A 24,929-nucleotide genomic window follows, 5' to 3' on the forward strand; every position below is an offset into this window, starting at 1 on the left:
ACCCTTCTGCTTCAGGTTTCACTCTCTCACTAAAAACCCTGTCTGTGAGTCTCACAGCATGCCTCACTGACCAACAAGAAATGGTAAATTGGAGACTGGGCAGAAGTTATTCAAATCTTGGGGATCCAAGGAGGACTTCTTTAAGATGGGTTTTATTACTGCCTCCTTGAGGGCAGATGGCAGTGCCCCCTCTTCCAAGGAGGCATTTACCACCGCCTTGATCCCTTCGCTCAGTCTCTCTTTACAGCTCATAATGAGCCATGTGGGGCAAGGATCAAACAAACAGGTGGTCGGTCTCACAGTAGAGAGCACCTTGTCCACTTCCTCGGAGGGAAGAGGCTGAAACCGATCCCACCGGACCGGATCGCAGCTGGCCGCCTCTGACCCACTTCCTGTGTCCACGGCGTACAGAATCGAACTCTTCAGACGATCGATTTTATCAGCAAAATGTTTTGCAAATGCGTCACAGGAGGCTTTAGAGTGCTCCAAGGGTTCCTGCGCAACTGGACCGACCAGGCTTCGGACCACTTGGAACAACCTCCTGGGACAACATTCTGCAGATGCAATAGAAGCAGCAAAGAAACCCCTCTTTGCTGCCTCTGTTGCCACTTGGTAGGCCGCTATTGCTGCTCTAACCCGTGTCCGATCGTCTTCAGAGCGAGATTTCCACCACCGGCGTTCTAGTCGTCTCACTCCTGCTTCAAACCCCGCAACCGTGGTGTATACCATGGCACGATTTGAGCTCTATTCAGGGGGAGAGGACGTTTCGGGGCCACCCGGTCTATTGCCCCGGTGATCTCTCTATTCCACTCTGTCACCAGGGTTTCGACCGGGCGGTCTTCAGTCAGCTCCAAATCTCCCAGTGCATTCAGGAATCGGACCATCCTAATAGGTCCCTGTCCCCTGCGGAGGGTGTGTGGCAATAAGAGGTCCTTTTTTACCAGATAGTGATCTGACCATGACACGCTTTTGATTGCTGTAAACCGCCCAGAGATCTTCGGCTATGGGGCAGTATACAAGTGCAATAAAATAAATAAATAAATAAATAAATAAATAAACTATCAGTGTTCCAAAAGCCAGATTCGCAGCTGTTTGGCTTGGCTAATCAGGGGGCCACACCCACACCAGACCTTTATTTCATTTTAGACAGTCATGGCTTCCCCCAAAGAATTCTGGGAATTGTAGTTTGTGAAGGGTGCTGAGATTTTTTAGGAGACTCATATTTCCCTGACAGAGTTCCTGCAGCCAGAATGGTTTTACGGTCAGCCCCTCTTCTGGGATTGTAGATCTGTGAGGGGAACAGGGCCTCTCCTAGCAACTCTCAACACCCTTCACAAAATACACTTCCCAGGATTCTTTGGGGGAAGCCATGACTGTCTAAAGTGAAACAAAGTTCTGGTGTGGATGTGGCCAGGGACAACTTTGGTTTAAATTTGGGTGGGAGACTATATGTGCCTGTTGTAGAATAAAAAGGTGGGGGAAAGCCTGAAAAACAACGATATTGTTCACAATGTTTTCCTTTTGGACAGAAAAGGGACTTTCTCTCTGGCCAGTGCCCGCTCACCCAATCTCCTTCCCTCCCTCCCTCCCTACCCCTCCCTTTCCTCTAGGACCCTGCTGGGACCTGGCTCCCAAAAAAGTAAGGGGTCTAAGACCTCCTGAGACCCTGGATGACTACACCCATAACTGTATAGTACAATAAGATGTATGAACATTTTCTTGGCATTCTGATATTGCCCAGAAAACAATATGTTTGCTGGCAACAAGTTATAAGATGAAATGTGGAATCCAACAAGTGTTCATTGGCAAATATTATATTGCCATCTTTGACCACTTATAACAATACTTTGCATTTATTAAGCAGTTTTGAACATTCAAAGTACTTTGCATATATTAGGTTGTATCCAGATTAAACTAGTTGACTTAGTTTCCATTGAAATAAATGGTGCAAGTCATGACTAACTTATCCCATTGATATGAATGGGAGCTAAGTTGAACACTCCCCAGTAAGTGGAGTTAGGACTGAAGCCTTAAACTGGATCCAAACCATTATTTTATAAGAACTGATAATAGACCTGTAAGTTAAATTAGTATTATTATGTCCATATTGTAGTTGAAATGGGAGGAAATTGAGGTTCCCTATTGAATTCCTGGCAGAGATGATATTCAAACTGGGGACTTAATTCTTGGCCAATTGGTCTGATTCTTGGCCACTATGCTACACCAGTTTAATATATTATTATTTTAAAGCTGGTGTGTAGGAGGTTCTGCCTTAGAGCAAAGGTTGTAGCAAATAGCCTTTTGTATCTTTATGCCCATCCTCACTTCCCTGAACCTTGGGACAGGGTGAACCGATGCTGGAGCAAAGCAAGTTGGAACTATCTATAGAAGCCCTATCAGGAGCTGCTATTCCAACAAAGACCCAAGAAAGTCTGGGAGGTTTATATCTTCTCAGGCTGTTCCTCCCCCTCTTCCTATCCCAATGCACGCTTGATTCTTCCCTGGATTCTCATCCTCTCAAATAGTCTCCTGATAGTGAAGCCTTCTGCAAGTTCTGGACTTCTTGTTGAGCCCAATGCTGCTTCCTAATGGGTTGAGAGTACAAAGGGAGAGTCAGCAACGGAGGTCAGGGTCACTCTAGGCATAGTCAGCCGGCTCAGGAAAGGTGGCCCTGGCCCTGCATAATTCAGGCTGTTCTACCATGACAGCAGATCCTTTTGGGTCCCCAGCTGTGTGGGAGGTCTCCATGTGGTCACATACCTCTTCCTCTGATGAGAAAGTTGTGGTTGGGCTGCACCCTGACTCCTTACTAACTGTATCATTTTTCTTTCTCTGGATTTAATCCAGCATCTTCCTCTCCCCAGCATATTAAAAATTTAGCCACTTTCAATTGCTTGTTTTCCATCATGTTTCTGCCTTTCCAATTAAACTTCTTTAAATCCCCCTTCTCAAATACTTCCCAAACCCTGCCATCTATTTCCTTGTCTTGCTTTTCTTTCCTTAATAGTCTTTGTGTGTCTCAATTTTTGCAGTCCCCCCCCCAAACAAGTTGTAAAATGCAATAGGTGATCTTGCACTACCTACACCATTTCACAGCTAGCAGGTTTTTGACTGCTAATTGCTTTTGAAGTATGATATCCATTCTTCTGGTAAAACACCTGGAACAATGATGTGTTAAAACCAGACTAATGGAATCCCCCCCTTTCTGAATTGAAACTGCAGTGTTGGACCCATATGTAAATAACAGAGTTATCCATACCATCTTTCACGCTTGTATCAAGGAAATAATTCAATGGTTCTTGTATACAATTGAGCCTAGCTGTTCTGTTTTGATGAGTGATAAGTGTAAAACATTGTCACTGTCAACAACTGTATATTCTCATGTCATGTCTCATTTTAATGGAGCAAAAGATTTTGAGAACAAATGCTCCTGGCTGATGCTAATCTTCTGCTAGATTTGTAACCATTTTGAAAGTACACAGCGCATAAAAGAGACTGCACTGCTTTGTCACCAGGAGTCCATGATCAAGGAGTTTTTAATTGATGATGAAAAAAAGAAGGCTTTAATGTTTTTGTATCTGATTAGGCCTGAATCCAACTGGTTTGTAAGCATTCATTGTATACATTAAAGCAGAACGATGTGGGCATTTTAAAATGTGTGCAGCAGGTTTGCCAAATATCTATTGTTACAATTTCTTTTCTTTCAAGCTCTGTAATTTGTTCAAAATATTACATTAAATAGTAAAATGCTTTCATGGAGCTCAAGGGAGTACAGTATTTGAACATGTTTGTATCATTTATTCATCTGATGCTTGCTTCATTCTTTTGTAAAGCCATGTACAACACCCATCTTCTTATGGCCTTTGATATTGATTAAATTGTGTGGGATCTACCTCTGCAAAATGTACGATGCAAAATGACAATCTTAAGAGGATTTTGGTCTTGAGAAATATAACAGAATCACATAGTTGGAGGGATTATTGCAGGCCATCTAGTCCAACACCTGTTTGATGCAAGACATCTGGAGCTAGAGCGCCCCCAAGAAATGGCTTCCCAGCCTCTTTCTGGAGATCTCCAGCAAGGGATTGCCTACCACTGTTCTAGGAAAGCAGTTCCATTGTCAAACTGTTCTTATCCTTATTAAGGTTCAGTAATATTCTCCTAATGTTCAACTGAAATGTACACTTCTGTAACTTAAACTCATTGCACTCAGGTCCATTTATGCAAAGACAGAGTGTAACATAGCTTCCAGGGCCAGTGCCAAAGGGTGGCCAGGTCAGGCTTGGCTGAGGGCCCCTGCAGGGCCCCTCCTTAGGGTGTAGTGGTAGTGCTCCCCTTCTACGATCCTCAGCAGAGTCAACTCCAGATCCTGCTGCAGATTGCAGAGACCGAGCTCCCAGCCCCCCCTTACAGATGGTGCAGGCCTGCAGCGCCCACCCACTCCACCTACCCCTCCTCCCTTTCTGTGAATGCCCTGCATGCTGCGTGCACAGCTACCATCAACCAAGATGACAGCAGAGGCTTCTCTAAGGGGCTGATGCCTCTACTGCCATCATGATTGATGGCAGGCATGTGCACGCACACAGCGTAGCATGCATGCATGCATGCCATTAGCGAAGATGGCAAGGAGGGTATCAGCCCCTTAGAGAAGCCTCTGCTGCCATTTTGGTTGATGGCAGCAACCGGTGCACCCAGTGCACAGGACATTCACAGAAAGAGAGAAGAGGTATGTTGAGCGGTCCCACACAGTCTGTAAGGGGGGCTGGGAACAGGGGGCCTGGGAGCAGGGGACCTGGGGCAGGCTGGCCCTGGCCCTGATAGCTTCTTAGCTCATAGCATAGCTCAGTAGTAGGGGAGGGACTGTAGAGCACATGTGTTGTATGCAAATAGTCACAGGTTCAGTCCCTAACATCTCCCGCTAGGGCTGTCTGAAATTCTGAAATCCTGGAGAGCGGCTGCCAGTCAGTATAGACAACATTGAGCTAGATGAATCAATGATCTGACTCAACTTAAGAGAGCTTCCTATATTCCTATGTGCCTGTTCCAAACTTAGTTTATCCTAGTGGGAGTAGTACTGCACTGAACATTTTGTCCTTCCTTTGTTTGCTCATTCTTCATTATAAGGCAAGGTCAAACCCCCACACCTACTAGAATTCTATGTAGATTTCAAAGCATCCTGAGAATGGGACAGAAAAAGATAATCTATTTTCACAGGACTTCAAGAACATCACTAACCTGGCAGGCTGGGGCTGATGGCAGTTGGAATCCAACAACATCTGAAGGGCCACAGGTTTTCCATTCCTGCTGTAATTATTGCAGGTAGCATTGTTAGGACAGACCTCTGCCAGACACTTTAGGGGGCCTTTCTCTAAGGCAACCTCATGTGTATTTTATTTATTTATTTATTTATTGCATTTGTATACCACCCCATAGCCGAAGCTCTCTGGGCAGTTTACAACAATTAAAAACATTAAAAACAAATATACAAATTTAAAAACACATTTTTTAAAAAGCACTTTAAAAACACATGCTAAAATGCCTGGGAGAGGGGGAAAGTCTTGACCTGGCACCAAAAAGGTAACAGTGTTGGCGCCAGGCACATCTTGTCACAGAGATCATTCCATAATTTGGGGGCCACCACTGAGAAGGCCCTTTCCCTTGTTGCCAGCTTCCCAGCTTCCCGCAGAGTAGGCACCCGAAGGAGAGCCTTGGATGTTGAGTGTAGTGTACGGGTGGGTTCATGTTGGGAGAGGCTTCCATCAGGTATTGTGGTCCTAAGCCGTGTAAGGCTTTCTAGGTTAAAACCAGCATCTTGAATCGAGCTCGGAAACATACAGGCAGCCAATGCAAGCAGGCCAGAATCAGTTTTATATGTTTGGACCATCTGGTCCCTGTTACCAATCTGGCCGCTGCATTTTGCACAAGCTGCAGCCTCCAAACCATCTTCAAAGGCAGCCCCACATAGAGTGCATTGCAGTGATCTAGCTTGGAGGTTACCAGAGCATGGACAACTGAAGCCAGGTTATCCCTGTCCAGATATGGGCATAGCTGGGCCACCAACCGAAGTTGGTAGAAACCACTCTGAGCCGCTGAGGCTACCTGAGCCTCAAGTGACAGAGATGGTTCTAGGAGAACCCCCAAGCTACGAACCTGCTCCTTCAGGGGGAGTACAACGCCATCCAGGACAGGTTGGACATCCACTATCTGGTCAGAAGAACCACCCACTAACAGCATCTCAGTCTTCTGGATTGAACCTCAGTTTATTAGCCCTCATCCAGTCCATTGTCGCAGCCAGGCACCGGTTCTGCACATTGGCAGCCTCACCTGAAGAAGATGGAAAGGAGAAATAGAGCTGCGTGTCATCAGCATACTGATGGCAACGCACTCCAAAGCTACAGATGACTGCACCCAACAGTTTCATGTAGATGTTGAACAGCATGGGGGACAGAACTGACCCCTGCGGAACCCCATACTGGAGAGTCCAGGGTGCTGAGCAATGTTCCCCAAACACCACCTTCTGGAACCAACCCGCCAAGTAGGAGTGGAACCACCGCCATGCAGTCCCTCCCACTCCCAACTCAGCCAGTCTCCCCAGAAGGATACCATGGTCGATGGTATGGAAAGCCGGTGAGAGATCAAGGAGAATCAACAGAATCACACTCCCCCTGTCTCTCTCCCGACAAAGGTCATCATACAGGGCGACCAAGGCTGTTTCCATGCCAAAACCAGGCCTGAAATCCGACTGAAATGGATCCAGATAATCGGTCTCATCCAAGAGTGTTCAAGGACCTTGCCCAGGAATGGAACATTTGCTACTGGCCTATAGTTATTAAGATTTTCTGGGTCCAGGGAGAGTCTCTCCAGGAGTGGTCTCACTACCACCTCTTTCAGTGTAGAGCCCCTGCAAAGGATATAGAAGTTGGCTGTAATCCACACTCCACAGGGATATTGCCTACTGTAAACAACCATATTGATTTAATCCTCTGTGCATATGATAGAAAACATATGTTCAGTCAGACAAATGGAAGCATCTCAAGGCAATCCAGTCTAATGAAAGATAACTATTCTTGCTGGATTTGGTGACCGTTCAGTCCCTGAATGGGAATAAAAAACCCAAACCAATGAGTCATCCTCGTTTTAGTGGGAACTGAGTAAAAGATACGAGCAGGTGGAATAAGAAAGGAACATAGGAAGCTGAGGTACCAGGCCAGACTATTTGTCCATCAAACACAGTATTATCTACTCAAGGGTAGCTCACCTGGTGCCCTCCAGATGTTTCTGACTACAACTCCCATCATCCTTGACCATGCTGACTATGGCTGATGGGAGTTGGAGTCCACAACAGCTGGAAGGCACCAGGTTGGCTCCCTCATCTACTCTGACTGGCAACATTTCTCTAGGTTCTCAGGCAGAGGGTTTTCCCATCACCTGCTACTTGATCCTTTTAACTGGAGACAGCAAGAATTGTACCTAGGACGTCTGCATGCAAAGCATATAAAGAACCAGTCTGGTATTGTGGTTAGAGTGTCAAACTAGAGGTTGTGCTCCCTAAGTATGTTCTAGGGGCTCCCCCAACCAGAACCGATCTGGGAAGTGTGCAGGAGTGGTGGAGAAAGTCCTGTTATGTAAGCAGAAATCCTTGCACTGATGGGAGGTGTTTGTTGAATACCACTCTAGGTTCAAATCCCTGCTCAGCTATTATGTTAACTGAGGGACCTTGAGCCAGTCACTATCTCTCAGCCTTACCTCCTTTACAAGGTTGTTGTGAAAATAATATGGGGGATGGGAGAATTCCTATGAGGACTCTTTAGAGAAAAGGTGAATACAAAAGTAGTTGTAGTAATAGTAATAGCAGCAGCAGCAGCAGCAGCAGCAGCAGCAGCAGCAGTAGTAGTAGTAAATCCAGGACTTAATCCTGGATGAGTGCGCTGATATTGTGTGTATTACTGAAACCTGGCTAAATGACCAGGGCAGAGTGGGACTTTCCCAACTCTGCCCTCCAGGTTTTGTGGCATCCCAGCAGCCCAGATCCAAGGGACGGGGAGGTGGGGTCACAATTGTCTGTAGGGAGTCTATCTCCCCTATCAGGTATCCTGTCCCTAATTCCTCTGGCTTTGAGTATGTGTGCCTGGCATTGGCTCAGGGTGACAAAGTTGGGACTCTGTTGGTGTACCGTTCACCCTGCTGCCCAAGAGTCTCCCTTCCTGAGCTGGTGGACCTTGTCTCATCGTTGGTGTTGTGGTTTCCCAGGCTGATGGTCCTGGGTGATTTCAACGTACATGCCGAGGTTAGTCTCATAGGTCCAGCTCAGGACTTCATGGCTGCCATGACAACCATGGGGCTGACCTTAATATCTTCTGGACTAATTCATGTGGCAGGACACATGCTCGATCTTGTGTTTTGTTCGGACAGGAAGCTGGTGATCTGAGGGTGGAGGGGTTCTTGGTGACTTCATTGTCATGGTCAGATCACCACCTGGTTAGGTTTAGACTTTGTGTCCCTGATAACCTCTGCAGGGGTGATGGGCCGATTAAGATGGTCCTCCCCCGGAGACTTATGGATCCAGATGGTTTCCTGAATGCTCTGGGGGATGTTCCCAACATGGCTGGTGCTACTGCTGAAGCCCTGGTCAACCTCTGGAATACGGAGATGACCTGGGTGGTGGACACTATCGCTCCAAAGCGCCCTCTCTCACTACAGAAGGCTTGTAATACACCTTGGTTTACTTGAACCTTGGGCCTGATGAAACAGCAGGGACGACGGCTAGAGCGACGATGGAGAAAAACTCAATCTGTCTTTGACCGAACACTGGTTAGAGCTCATTTTTGAGCCTACCATGTGGTGGTGATGGTGGCGAAAAAAGCTTACTTCTCTGCCACCATTGCGTCTGCCCAGTGCTGTCTGGCGATGCTTTTCCGGGTGGTCCAGGGTCTTTTGGGCTCTGGCCCAACAGCAGACTCTGAACCATCAGTTGCTCGCTGTGAAATGTTTGCGAGGCACTTCGTAGATAAAATTGCTCTCATTTGGATTGACTTGGACTCCTCATTAATTACAGTTGTGCCAGATGTCCCCGTTGCTCCCTCTGGTCATTTTTCCATGGATACTTTTCAGCTTGTAAAGCCTGCGGATGTGGACCAGATTCTGGGAGAAATGAGGGCCACTACCTGCTCGCTTGATCCTTGCCCATCCTGGCTAATTAAATCTGCCAGATTGGGAGTGGCTGGTTGGTTGACATATCTGATTAACACCTCCCTAAGGGAAGGTTCTATGCCAACATTGTTGAAGGAGGCTGTGATTAGACCTTTGTTAAAAAAGCCTTCATTAGATCCTGCGGATCTTAATAACTTCCGCCCAGTCTCTAATCTCCCCTTTCTTGCCAAGGTGACTGAGAGGGTGGTGGTGGCTCAACTCCGAGTTTTCCTGGATGAATCCGATTATCTAGACCCTTTTCAATCAGGCTTCAGGTCTGGTCATGGGACAGAGACTGCTGTTGTCGCCCTGCTTGATGACCTATGCTGGGCATCAGACAGGGGGAGTGCATCCCTGTTGGTGCTGCTGGACCTCTTGGCAGCCTTTGATACCATCGATCATGGTATCCTTCTGAGCCATCTTGCTGGGATGGGTCTAGGAGGCACTGTTTTACAGTGGCTCCTTTCCTACCTGATGGACAGGACCCAGAAAGTGGTGCTGGGAGACTACTGCTCAGCCCCCTGGCTGTTGGCCTACGGGGTACCGCAGGGTTCCATTCTGTCTTCCATGCTCTTTAACATTTATATAAAACTGCTGGGAGAGGCCATCTGGAGATTTGGAGTGCAACATCATCAATATGCTGATGACACTCAACTCTATCTCTCCCTACAACCTGACACAGGGAGGGAGTGCTCATCCTAAACCAGTGCCTGGGTGTTGTGAAGGGTTGGATGTGGGCTAACAAACTGAACTTAATCCAGACAAGATGGAAGTGTTGCTGGCCAAGGGGAAAACTGCCCCAGGGATAGGGTTGCAACCTGTTCTGGATGGGGTTGCACTCCCCTTGAAAAAACAGGTCCGCAGTTTGGGAGTTCTTCTGGATCCAGCCCTCCTGCTGGAATATCAGGTGGCTGTGGTAGCCAGGAGTGCTTTTGGCCATCTCAAAATGGTCTACCAGCAGCGTCCGTTCCTGGAAGCAGCTGACTTGGCCATACTGATACATGCATTGCTGACATCGAGGCTTGATTACTGTAACGCACTCTACGTGGGGCTGCCTTTGAAAATGATTTGGAAACTACAGTTGGTCCAAAATGCAGCAGCCAGAATGTAAACAGGAGCACGGCACAGGGAGCATATCAACCCTGTGCTTTATCAATTCCACTGGCTCCCAATTTGTTTCCGAGACCAATTGAAAGTGCTGGTTTTGACCTTTAAAGCCCTAAACGGCCTTGGACCAGTGTATTTAAGGGACTGCTTACATCCATATATTCCTACCCTAGATTTAAGATCATCTGCCTCTGGTCTCTTTTGCGTGCCTGGAATGAAAAAAATTAGATTGACAGGCACGCAGGAGAGAGCCTTTTCAATTGTGGCTCCCAGACTTTGGAATTCCTTGCCCCAAGAAGCCCACTTTGCTCCCTCCCTGATGGTTTTCCAGAAACTTGTAAAAACTATTTTGTTCCAGAGAGCCTTTGGTTGGGACTGAGTGGTCAGCCTGACACTGTTTAAAGTTTTTTATCTTTTATTTTTATCTTTTAAGTTCTTTTATTCTCACTCTCTTATATGTGTATGCACATGTATACATGAATGTATGTTTGTATGTGTGTGTATGTGTATGTATCATGCATTTCATGTATTTTAATTGTATTTTATGCATTTTAATTTACTGTAATGTTTGTGTTTTTATTGTGTATTTTATTATATATGTGTGCTATTTTATTGTAGCCGCCCTGAGTGCCCTATTGCAGGGTAGAAGGGCAGGATAGAAATATTTTAAATAAATAAATAAATAAAATAGTAAATAAATAGTTATTATTATTATTAACAATAATAGTAATTTTTAAAACATGCTCTGCTGCTGAGCTCTGGTCTCTCCTCTAGATACAAGAAGACAGTGCTGTAATTATTTTGGAACACCCCCAAAAAAGTCTTCAGGCTCTTTTCATCCAAACAAAGTCTTCCATTTTGCTTTCTCCATTACCAAAGAAATGGAGTCTATTTAAATAATAGATCTCAGCCCTTTGCACCTCTACTTCATTTTTTCTTAAGACTTTTTCTTCACACATTGTGAAGTTATAAGGTACACCTTTTAAGGTAGGTTAGATGCTGAACTGTGCTGAGAGTTAAGGCAAAATATTGCTTTTACTGCTGGGACCAAATGTAGAATAGGCCTCTTAGATCATCACATCACAGTCTTTGAAGGAACTAGGCAACGCAATGTCAGTTAAGGAATGTACAGATTTTCCATCATTGCTCCATTTTTCTGTACTGCAGAATAGCTTTATTCATCATATCTGGTTGCAGACTGGCAACATTTATTAAAGTGTGTCACTGCATCTTTTTCAAGAGATGTGTACAGCATGCTTAATATATATATATTGTCTATCTTTAGTAGTTTATATGTCTGCAGGAAGCATCTGCACTATATTTTTTACCTTCCCTGAGTGATAAATGAGTTCAAAGTACTCCAGATTAAAGAACTGGAAGATTCACCTGCCCCAGTCCCCAAACCCCAAGATCTCCCTCACACAATTTTCAGCCAATGTCTTCAGAATGGCATAAATCGCCTCTGAAATTCTGCAGGCATCAAGCCTTAATATTAAATTGGAGGTAGCCTTTGATCACCCTGCTGCTTGCAGAGGTGGTGCCCAGAGGTCTCAAAACCTATTGTCAATTTCATCTCAGGCCATCAGTAATAGGCTGCATACTGCCCCCAACAATGTGCAAAAATGGCTGTGTTTCATCTCTCCACACTCTACATTGCACTGTTTCCTATAAACAAGCAGGAAATTCTGATTATTCTGCTGTTAATGTTTCATGTGTGATTTTCATTTGATGCCTTTCTTTACAGGCATAGCGCTGTTTCCAGGGGCAGTTGGGGAGGGGGGAAGCCTATTACTCCTTCCACAGGCAATGAAATGATTGAGTCAGCCTTATCCTGACATTATCTAATCTGATGACCAAAGTTAGTCATACTCAGAGTAGCAGACCCATTGAAATTCATGAACATGACTAACCCATGGTTAGAAATTAGTTAAATACAACCCCATCACTACATCTTGCGACAGTGATTTCACAAATTAATGTGGTGGGTCAGGTACTTTCTTTTGCATGTCCTGTTGAGAGCCATCCTACTTTTCAAGGTCAAAATCTGAATTCCCAATATTTGGCCAGTTTAAATATGTTCCAGAAATTTGTTTCAGTTTTGGAATGTGGCTCCTCATTTTCATCTGCCCAGAAAGATAATTTAAGAACAAACAATTGCTCTTCATGTTAAATGGGAAGGATCCTGCCATTTGTTTTGAGATTATTAAAGAAGCATTTATCTTTTTCTTCTTATGGAAATATTTATTATTTAGTTTCTAAGAAGGCTTACAATAAAAAATTAAAACTATATGAGGAATAAATCATAAACCAGAAAAATAATAACCAGACAAAAGAATAAACCAGAGTAATTATATCTCTCTCTAAAAAAGCAGCAATTGAAACAGAAGCAGTAAAACGAAACAAACACCACAACAGCAACATATTTACAATACAATTAGTGAAGACATTGAATTGAAATGGTATTTACCATAAGTAAGCTCTGCACAGCGTCTGAGCCTCCCTCTTTAGGGATGGCTCTACCATTAGACAGAGTAAAACAGCCATCTCAGGCAATGAGGGGCAGAGTGGGGAGTGTTGGTGAGGTGTTGGAGGGCATAACTGTGCAAGCTGCCACTTTTCCTGCCATGTGCCCTCTAAGCTAACCTGCTGCCCTCAGGTGTGGAAGAAAACACTATCCCATCACCAGAACAGAACAGTATCAAGCTGAAATTCATCTCATAGTCCAGTCAGCTTCTGTATACGGAGGAGGAAACATCTTGTCCTTTGCCTCAGGCAGCAAAATGCCTTGAGTCATCCCTGTCCCACCCCCGCCCCCAAAGTTTAACTTTCCAAGACAGAAAGGAAGAACTTAAGGGATACACAGCTGCAGTGTGTCTGTCGAATCCCTGAAATATTATGGGGGAGTTGGTTCTAGCACTGACAACTAAACTTGTTGAGCTGAAGTGATAACAACATTTGTTGGCTAGAGTTTAGCTGCCGTGCAGGCTCCCATGGAAGACATTGGAATAAAGGTGCCAGGCCAAAGCTCAGTGGAGACTACTGGTTTTGGGAGAAAGGCTGTGGACCTGACCAGGAAGAGCAGACACCACCAGACTACTTCTTGTCTTCATTGAAGGGAGAATTGAAGGGAGAAATAAGATATCGGTGGGATCACTTAATTATTTTACTTATTACTGGTTGCTTGTATATATACACATGCCTAATGTTCTGTTCTTTGAGGCATTTATACTGTTGTAAGCGTTCTGCTCATTTGAACTTCTCGTTAGCCTGCATTGTAAGTCATAGACTGATTTATAGATTTTAGATCTATGATTTTACATGTTTATGTAAGTAAATTTGTTCTTGTTGTTTTATTTATAGCCCCCGATGAAGGCCTGAAAATCAACAGGCTGAAACGCATTGGGTTTATACATACAATAAATTCCTACTTTTCTAGCATCTTGGTTTTTGCCCCCCCCTTTTGTTCTCAATTATAACAAACAACAACTATTAAAGCAGCAGCAGTATGAAAAAGGAGTCTTGTAGGATATTATGCCTATGGAATGTTGTTTAAGTAGGGTTCCCCTGGCAATATATTCAGAGCTTGGAAAAGTTACTTTTTAAAACTACAACTCCCATCAGCCCCAGCCAGCATGGCCACTGGATTGGGCTGATGGGAGTTGTAGTTCAAAAAAGTAACTTTTCCAAGCTCTGAATATATTATACTTCAATATATATAATACATAATTCAGTTCTTTGAAGATCTCCAGTGCTCATTAAATTCTTAAAAACAAATATCTGCTTGTTTTCCAGTGTGTGTGTGTCAAATGGTACTCCTGTTGAGAAAGTGGTGGCTTGGCTGATTTCTACAAACCTGTAGTGCAGGATGGGAAAATTTTGAAGCTGCTTGGTAGCCATGGGATAATGGTAGCCAAGTGAGTAGGGCAAGTAACAGTGGATATGTGGAGCCCTGCTGAATGTTCCATGGTGGCTTCCAAGTACTTAGTTGCCAAGAGAAAGTGAAAGAAATGTTGGAGGTGATTTAGGAGGAAACCCAGTCTGAAATCTGGGAGAGCCTCCACCAGTCTGTGTGGACAATACTAAGCTAGATGGACCAAGGGTCTGAGTTGGATAAAGCAGCTTCCTATGTTCCTAGGTGAGTAACTATGGGCCGGATCAGGCAATACCTCTCCCATGGAAAGGAGTGGGAATACACTTTCTCTTCCATCCACCTTGCACATTGCCTCCATCTCTAACGGCCCCAGATATCTATACTAGGTGCATAAATCTAGTGTGTGTAGACCTAGAGCATGCAGTCGACTATTGGATGTAAATCAGGAACTTAGCATTATAAAATACGCTTAGAAATACTTCCATAGAGTCTAAAATGGGAATCACCAAGAACATGAAAACTGATGCCATATAGCATTGGCCCAATGATTGGATTTAAAAAAAATGAAAATCATGACCAGCACAAAATCAACATGACCCTATTGTTTATTTATTTTAACCTGTTTTATTCCTTTTTACAGAATAAACAAACATGTAACATCTCATTATTTGTTTGTTTTTTAATTCCTTTCAAGATATCACTTCAAGTTTAGAGTATTGCTTGGGCACTGGGAATGGATGACTGATTACAACAGCTAAATGATCATTGTGTAACTGGTGTTTTTTTAAAGCCCAAAATACATTAACAAATGTTACCAAATACCTAAGAGTGAAGCATAGCTCTCAGTTGCACACTTCAAAAATTTGTGCATGGTGTTTTTACAACACCTACGTATTCTGTTCTTCTGCCCTTCAACACAGATGTTTTGTTTGCTTTCATCCAGAAACTTCTCAGCTGCTGTTTTCTTAATGTATTTGCTTGAGCAACACTGAATTTCTTTCATCCTGCTTTCTCTTGTGATAAAATATTAAAGCTCCATGCTTTTCAAGTTGTTTGGAAGACAGCACTAAAGTTAAATTATTGTCACAGGTATAAATATTTGCAAAGTATATTCCATTGAAAGGTGTCATATGGCATCACTGCAACATTAACCAATGCTCAGTTGTTCTTTGCTTCTGTTGCTTAATATATAGGGAGCAATATCATTACAAATGACACTGTAGGGGACCAGGTGGAACAGCAATCCAAAATGAATAAAGCTGTTCTTTGGCCCAATAAAATTTGCTGCTCTCCTTCTTTGTAACTAATATGTCAGTTTTTTAAATAAATAAATAAAAAGTTGATATCCAACATTAGTCATATTCAGAGTTGACCTATTGAAACTGATGCCACCTGCTTTTCAAAACAGAGTAAAAAAAATAGGTGGCTACAGAAAAATAAAGTAACAGGCTGTATGATGTTTGCAAAAGTTGACAATATCATTCTGTGAGAGTCCTTAAGCAGGCCTTGAAAATAACCAGTGTAACCTGTAAATCCATTTACTGCAAATCCATTAGTGAATACAATCATTTAATGGACTGAGGGTGGAACTGAGTTCCATTATTCTGCAGAGGTTTTAAATGCAATCATGGAGGTGACAATTTGCCTTGAGAAACTGGGGTTGGAAGAGAGGGATTTCTTAGCCCCCCTCTCACAATTTTACCACTAAAAGAACCACCTCCAATGTTTTTACACTCACTGAGGAAAAGACATGAATACCCATACGTTTTCTTGTGCATGGAGAAGGAGCTATTTGTTTGTTGGGAAAATAGCAAAAGGAGAAAGGGGGGGTTGTTGGTTCCCCCCCTTCAAATGCTAGCCTAAGCGGCTGAGTCTTGGAAAATGAAATCATGCACAAATCATGCATTTACATGTACTGTGGACTTCCATCCTCAAACAGATACAAGGGAGAATCATGGGCGAAGGAGGGCTGCTGTCCACCCACTCTGTGCTTTTAATTGCCCCTACCCATCTCCTTTACAGGAGAAGCAAACCTATTCCAGATACAAGTCACACTTGGATGGCCCCAGATCAGAAATTTGTGATGTACAATCATTTTCAGACCATTTTGTTGACAGAGGACTTTCTGAATCATTCCTGGATTGACTTCCCGGAAGGAGTGCTGGCTGGTGGTTGTCTCTGAGGGAGCTCTGCCTCAGAGGAAGCTTTTTTCAGGTTAAAAGCCAGCCAAGAGGAATCTTGGACTGGCTTAAATGTTCTCCAAGGTATAGGAGAACCGATCAGATTTTCCACAAGACTTCGTTGAGCTGTCGGCGGCTGGAATTGATCAGGAAATCCCTGAGATAAGAAGGCATGCCGATCGGCTGAAGACGGAGTCAGGATTTCCATGCAAGCTGTACTGAAAAAAAGCGAAGCGTTCTTTTTTTCTTCTAAAAAAAAATGTTCTTAACCAGCGAGCCTACTTCTGTCTAAATCTTATCATTTGGCTTAAATTACTACAATAAAAGGGATTTGTTTACGAATCAGCAACTGAGAAACCTGGGTGAGTCATACTTTTTCTCTTTTAAATATAATTAAGGAAGAAAGAAAATGTAAACAACTTATATACTTTTTTTACGACAAAAAGCTGGCCTGAATTTGGAGTTTTAAAGTTTAAATACGGATGAGAGGTAATTATTATATTTTGGACTATTTTTCTCTTTGGACTATTTCTTTTTGGACGAATCTGCTGCTCGTATATGTTACTAATTGTTTGGTGTTGGGAACCAGAATTGTTTTGCATTTTTGGATGTAGATAAGAACTGTGCTGTGCTGGCTGGACTTCAATAACAGGCCTGGAATATTAACTCTTTTGTTGGTGGAAAAAAAAAAAGAAATAGACTGCCTCTAGGTTTTGGAACAGTGATTAATATCAGAAATTAAAGGCTTTTCTTGAAAATGACAACTAAAAAAGCAACTAAGACCCAGGAGTGAAGAAGAAGTTCTACTGATCCACAGGAAGGGGTTATACCCCCAGATATGTTTCAAAAAATAATGGAAGGGATTAATGATATAAAACAGGAAATGAAAACTGAATTGACAGATATAAAAGACTATATTAAAACACAAGTGGATGAGATTAAAGGGACAATTGGGCAAATAAAGGAGGATGCAAAAAACACTAAAGAAAAGGTACAAATCTTGGAGAATAGAACAGATATATTAAATCTGGAATTAGAAAAAAACTTGGACTATATGGCTGTGACTGAAATGAGAAATAAAGAACATTGTTTGAGATTCCGTGCAATTCCTGAGGAAACAGGTGAAGACATCAGAGATAAAATTGTTAATGCTCTAGTAAAATTTCTGGATTTGAATGAAGATCGGATGGAATTTGAAAGAGACAAAGTGTATAGAATTAATTCCAGATATGCAACAATGAAAAAAATTCCAAGAGATGTGCTTGTTCATTTTATAAAGAAGACGACCAGAGATATGGTATTACAGCAACACTTTAAAAATACCTTTAAAATTGATGGTAAGGAAATACTGGTGATGAAAGAAATTCCTATTAGACTTTTACGTAAGAGAAAAGAATATGCTTTCCTTACAGAGAAACTTAAGCAACGCAAAATTCAATTTAGATGGGATGTTCCAGAAGGAGTGATCTTTACATTCAGACAACAGAAATATAGATTGAATACTGTTCAAAAAGCAAGGGACTTCTTGAGAAAAGCTTCAAAAGATATGGATGAAGATAAACTCAAAGATATGGATATAATTCCTGGGGAACAAAGTCAACAAAGATATGCAGAGGAAGGAAAGGAAGATGATGGATTAAAAGGAGCATCAGGCACATTTTAAAATACATGCTTAAAGATGGATTACAAATATCTAACTTGGAATATAAATGGAGCTAATACGGCGCAGAAGAGAAAGAAAGTGTTTCACTATTTGAAAAAATTAAAATTGGATATAATTTGTTTACAAGAAACTCATATTAAGAAGAAAGATTCCAAATATTTGATTTGTAAAAATTTGGGTGAAGAATTTATTTCGGCTGGACCAAAAAAAAAAAATGGAGTTGTTCTCTACATTAACCCACAATTGCTTCCTAAATTGGTATTACTGGATGATAGTGGTAGATTTGTGGGGGTTGAAATTACTCTACAGGGTACAAACATTTTGATAGTGGGTATCTATGCCCCCAATGAAGATAAAACAAGGTTTTACACAGGACTTATGGAAAAATTGTCAGAGTTTTCATATGACCATTGGTGCGTTATGGGTGATTGGAATGGGGTAATCTCACCAAAAATTGATAGGCTTTCTGAAAAAAATATCAAAGAGACACAGGGTAAATTACCGAAGATTTGCTTTGAACTGATGGAACATTTAGAATTGGTGGATACCTGGAGATATATAAATGATAATGCAAAGGAATTTACTTATTTTTCAGAAAGACACAAAACATTCTCGAGGATTGATATGATCTGGATGTCTAAAATTTTAGCGAAGGACACTTTTAAAATGGATATATTACCAAAAACTTTTTCGGATCATAACCCTGTGATATTAACTTTAAAAAAGAAAAATCTTGGATTTAGATGGAGACTAAATGAATCTTTATTACAGAATGACAAAGTAGTACAAGAATGTAAGAAGAAATTAAAAGAGTTTTTTGAACATAATTTACATAAAGGAACAAGTGAAAATATCGTTTGGGATACAAGTAAGGCATTTATGAGGGGATATCTTATTAAATGTAACTCTGAATTAAAAAAAAAGAAACAACAGAAAATGCAATTAATTTTGGAAGAAATAAAACAAAAAGAGGAAGAATTGAAAAAGAATCCAACTAAAGTTTCTATTGTAAATCAAATCAAAATGTTACAGAAGCAAGTATCAGTGCTGACAGTTAGAGAAATTGAAAGAAAACTAAATTTTGCTAAACAAAGGACTTTTGAATTTGCAAATAAACCTGGGAAATGGTTAGCATATAAATTAAGAAAAGAACGTCAAAAAATATCATTTTAAAGATACAAGAAGGAGATGAGACGTTGACAGATAATGTAAAAATTAAAAAGATTTTTCATCAATATTATTCAACATTGTACAAATGTCAGGAAATTCCATCTGAAAAAATAGAAGAGTATATATCTAAACAGAATTTGCCTAAAATTACAGACTTTCAGAGACAAGCTATTAATGGCCCTATTACGTTAAGAGAGATATCTGAAGCTATAAACAAAATTAAATTAGGAAAGGCACCAGGACCAGATGGGTTATCTGCAATGTATTATAAATGTTTGGAGGAAGAACTCTTATTACCTTTACAGTCTACAATGAATCTTATTCTACAAGAGGGAAAGATACCGGATAGTTGGAAAAATGCTAATATAACATTAATACCTAAAGAGGAGCAAGACTTAACTAAAACAAAAAATTATCAACCAATATCTCTATTGAATAATGACTATAAAATTTTTACAATGATCTTGGCAGAAAGATTGAAAATAATATTGCAACAATTTATTCAGGAAGATCAGTCAGGGTTTTTACCTAAAAGACAATTACGTGACAACGTCAGGAATGTCTTGAATGTCTTGGAATATTTAGAACAACGAAATGATAAACAAGCAGCTTTGATTTTTTTAGATGCTGAAAAAGCATTTGATAATTTGAATTGGAAATTTATGTTTCAGGTTTTGGAGCAAATGGATTTTGGAGACAATTTTATAAAATGGATTAGATCGATTTATACATCTCAGAAGGCTCAGATAATTGTTAACGGAGATTTAATGGATTCATGTGAAATACAAAAGGGTACAAGACAGGGATGTCCTTTATCTCCTCTTTTATTTATTCTGGTCTTAGAAGTGCTGCTTAGAGATATAAGGCAAGATAAAAGAATTTCGGGATTAAAGATAAAAAAAGAAGAATATAAATTGAGAGCATTTGCTGATGATTTGATAATTGTACTAGAAAATCCTTTGGAAGGAATTAATGTATTGATGGACAAATTAAAAGAATTTGGACCGTTAGCAGGATTTAAGATCAACAATCAAAAAACAAAGATGTTGGTGAAAAATTTAACTTTAAGGGAACAGAAAGAGTTAATGGACAAGACAGATTTTACAATAGAGAAAAAGTTGAAATATTTAGGTATCATTATGACAAATAAAAATTCAAAGTTGTTTCATAATAATTATGAAAAATTATGGACAGAGATTAAGAAAGACTTGCTAAAATGGGATAAACTACAACTGTCATTAATGGGTAGAATATCTGTGATAAAAATGAATGTATTACCGAGAATGATGTTTTTGTTTCAAACAATACCTGTAATATCCTCTGATTTACCTTTTAAACAATGGCAAAAAGATATCTCTAAATTTGTATGGCAAGGAAAAAAACCAAGAGTCAAATTTAAATTACTACAAGATGCCAAAGAAAGAGGAGGACTGGGATTACCAAATCTGAGACTTTATTTTGCTGCCTGCTGTCTAGTCTGGATAAAGGAATGGATCTTATTGAGGAATAAAAGACTATTGGATTTGGAGGGCCATAATTTGAAGTGGGGATGGCATGGATATCTATGGTATGACAAAGTAAAAGTAAATGTAGACTTTAACAATCATTTTATAAGACGTCCTCTGTTGAAAATATGGAATAGATATAAACCAAGGTTTTATTCGAAAATACCATTATGTGTCTCAAGTCAAGAAGCGTTTTATAGAAGAGAAATGGCTGGAAAAGAGAAATGGTTAACTTATCAAGAACTATTAGAAAATGTACATGGAGAATATACAATGAAAGAGAGAGAACAACTGACAAAGGAAGGATATAGTTTTCAATGGTTTGCCTATTTACAATTGTTAGAAAGATATAAAATGGACAAGAAAATGTATGGGTTTGAAATAAGTAAATCTGATTTTGAAATAGGACTGTGTACAAATGATGAAAATATAATTGCGAAAATGTATAAACTCTTATTGAAAATGGATATGGAGGAAGAACAAGTAAAAGAGTGTATGGTAAAGTGGGCAAAAAATTTTGGTTATAATATACAAATGGATCAATGGGAAAATATGTGGAAAAAAGGTTTGAAATTTACACTATGCTATAATCTTAAAGAAAATTTTTATAAAATGATGTACCGTTGGTACATGACTCCAGAAAAGTTGTCAAAAATGTATAATAATGTTTCTAATGTTTGTTGGAAATGTAAACAACAAGAAGGATCATTTTATCATATGTGGTGGTTATGTAAAAAGGCAAAATCATTTTGGGCACAGATAGGTAGGAAGATGCAAAAAATTCTAAAGATAAATATTCAGTCAAAACCAGAATTTTTTTTATTGGGTTTTATGGATAAACAAATAGAAAAGAAATATGGAAGAATAATACTATATATGATTACGGCAGCAAGATTATTATATGCACAAAAGTGGAAAATGGAATCAACACCAACAATGGAAGAATGGCTATTGAAATTAATGGACTTAGTAGAAATGGATAAATTGACATGTTTACTTAGAGAAAAATCGACAGATACATTTCTTAAGGAATGGAAGCCTCTCTTAGACTTTTTGTTGAAAGATCAAAATAAAATGATGATACTGGGATTTGACGATTAATTAAGACAGCCTATGGAGAAAAGGGATTCTGTATGTATATATTAAGGGACAGGTTTGATGTATATTATATACTTATAGCTGATCTGTGACAAATCGGAAGTCAACTATTTTATTTTCATTTTTTGTTGTTGTATTGTTATGTTTTTTTTACTTTGTTTTGTTTGTTTTTGGAAAAATTTGAATAAAAATTATAAAAAAAAAATGAATCATTCCTGGATTTAATCCCAGATGCTTTCTATTGTGACATACTGTGACACTGATGGTGTGCTTTTATCAACAAGAAACCAGACTTTCTATAAAACTTTGGTGGAATACTTTTTCTATTGACAGCCAACTGCTTCTGTATTCTATCAGAGCAATAAAGAGAAGTTAAGAACATAAGAAAAGCCCTGTTGGATGAGTCCAAAAAGGATTCTGGAATCGAAATTCTGGCGTGGCTGCATTAGCTACCGATTAGTTTCTGGGGCAATTTCAAAGTGCTGGTTTTGACCTGTAAATCCTTATGTGGCTCAGGACACCATGACTGCAAGGACTGCCTCTCCCCACATGAACCAACCCAGACCCTGTGTTCATCATCTGAGGCCATTCTCTGTGTGTCCCCTCTGAGAAAGGTGCAGAGGATGGCAACATGAGAATGGGCCTTCTCAGTGGTGGCTCCCCATTTGTGAAATGCTCTTCCCAGGGAGGCATGCCTGGTTTCATCACTATCTCTTCCAGGTGCCAGATTTTGTTTTTTAAAAAAATCACCCAGGCCTTGAGAGCTTTATTTTATGTATATCTTTACTGGAGTGGAGATGAATTGGCTTTTGCTTTTTATGAATTGTGTTGTATTTTAGGTTGTTTTAATATCTTTTTTAATGTTTGCAAGTCACGTTGAGTTCATTTGCTATCTTGGGCTCCTACTGAGAGGAAGGGCAGAATATAAATCTAATAAATAAATAATATTTTTTTGAAAGGAGTGACTATTATTATTATTAACAACAACAATAACAATAACGATGATGATGATGCCTATGGGAAGCTTGCAAGCAAGGCATGAGCACAATAGTCTTCTCCTGCTCATGTTTCCAAGTTACCAGCATTCAGAGGCCTACATCTCTAATACTGGAGGTAGTACACAGTCATCAAGACTAGTGGCCATTGATAGTCTTATCCTCCATGAAATTGTCTAATCCCCTTTTAAAGCCATCACAGCAGATAGCAAGGAGTCTGAGAAATTGCTACTCTTTGAAGTAGTACCTAAAACCAAAGCATGCTCCACTTCTACCTTAAGTACAAGGAATTCATCTTTGCAGTGGCCCAGTGCTGCTTTAGTCAGTGAGAAGCTGCCAGTGATTCGCATATATCTTCAGAACCATAACAGGCTGCAATGTGTCCTATATGATTGCAACCCGCTGTCATTCCAATATTTTCAGGAGTGAGCAGGTTCAGTCTGTGTTAACAGGGGTGAGGGAAGGGAGCGGAGAAGCCCCAAGATGCTGGAAGGAAAGGAATACAGGTGATAAAATTCCGAATGAATTTATTGAAAAAATAAGCCCAACGCGTTTCAGCTACATAAAACTCGGCTTTCGTCAGGGGCGAACGTGGAATCTGTTTACAAAGTCGTTTGATAATCAAAATGTACAAATACTGCAAATAAGCTATAGTTCTGCACAATAGAGTGAATCCAGTCACATATTGTCCTTTATGAATGTATTTACTTGGGTGCAAGAACCAGGTGTGGGTATCTTTGGAGAATAACAGATACATGTAGTTAATTTCTTAGTTTCCCAGAGTAGGTGGGTGATCGTACATGAGTGTGCTTTTCTTTTTGAGGGGCAGAATCAGTGTGTGGAGAATATTTGTCTCTCTTTCCCCCAGTTTTCATGCTTTTAGATTTCTACAAGGCAGAAGGTCAAGAGGAAATAAATAAATAAATAACTGTAGAGAGGTCTATGTGAGAATATAAGAACATAAAAAGAGCTTGCTGGATCAGGCCAATGGCCTATCTAGTCTAGCATCCTGTTCTCACCGTGGCAAAGCAGATGCCTTTGGGAAGCCTGCAAGCAGGACCTAAGCACAAGAGCATTCTCCTCTCCTGTGGTTTTCAGCAATTGGTATTCGGAAGCATGCTGCCTCCAACCATGGAGGGAGAGCATAGCCATCATGGCTAGTAGCCATTGATAGCCTTATCCTCAATGAATTTGTCTAAGCCTGCTGTCCTGGGCTCCTGCTGGGAGAAAGGGTGGGATAAATAAATAAATAAAAACCCTATTTTAAAGCAACCCAATTTGGTGGCCATCACTGCCTTTGAATGTGTGAAGAAGTACTTTATTTATCTGTCTTGAATCTTCCAACATTCAGCTTCACTGGAAGTCCATGAATTCCAGTGTTATGAGAGAGGGAGAAAAACTTTTCTCTCTACACATTCTCCTTACCATGCATAATTTTATACACGACTATCATGTCATCTCTTACTTGCCTTTTCTCTAAACTAAAAATCCCCAGATGCTGCACACTTTCCGTACAGAGGAGTTGCTCCATCCCCTTGGTCATTTTCCAGCTCTGCAATAGTTGTTGTTTTTTTAAGTGCAGTGACCAGAACTATTCATATGTGGTCACACCATAGATTTATTTAACTGCATTATGATATTGGCAGCTTTGTTTTCAATTTCTTTCCTAATGTTCTCTAGCATGGAATTTACCTTTTTTTTTTTACAGCTGCTGCATGCTGGATCAACATCTTCATCAGACTATTCACGATGACTCCAAGGTCTAGTTCCTGAATGAATATTGCAATCCTTTACACGTCTACACAGAAGTAAACTCCATTACATTCAGTGAGACTTATTCGCAGCAAGTAAGCATAGGGCTGCAACACGCTTTGAAACAGGTATTGAAAGTTATAACTAGCATTGCTTATCATAAACAATAAATGCTGATTATTGCCTTTCTGCCAGAAGGTTACAAGTCTGTTCAACCAATTTCCATCATTGTTTCATTCAAAAGCCAATGGCATATTGGCAATATATCACCACAAGGACAGATTGTTCATGGACCTTAGAGAGGTCAGAGGATAAAGAGGAGATTTTGTGAGAGAATGAAAAGCATTCTGGTCAGGAGGTGGGGAGGACCACTCAAACTTGATTCTTAGCATTGTTTAC

Source organism: Rhineura floridana, chromosome 9, assembly GCF_030035675.1.
Source record: "Rhineura floridana isolate rRhiFlo1 chromosome 9, rRhiFlo1.hap2, whole genome shotgun sequence".
Lineage (NCBI taxonomy): Eukaryota > Metazoa > Chordata > Lepidosauria > Squamata > Rhineuridae > Rhineura > Rhineura floridana.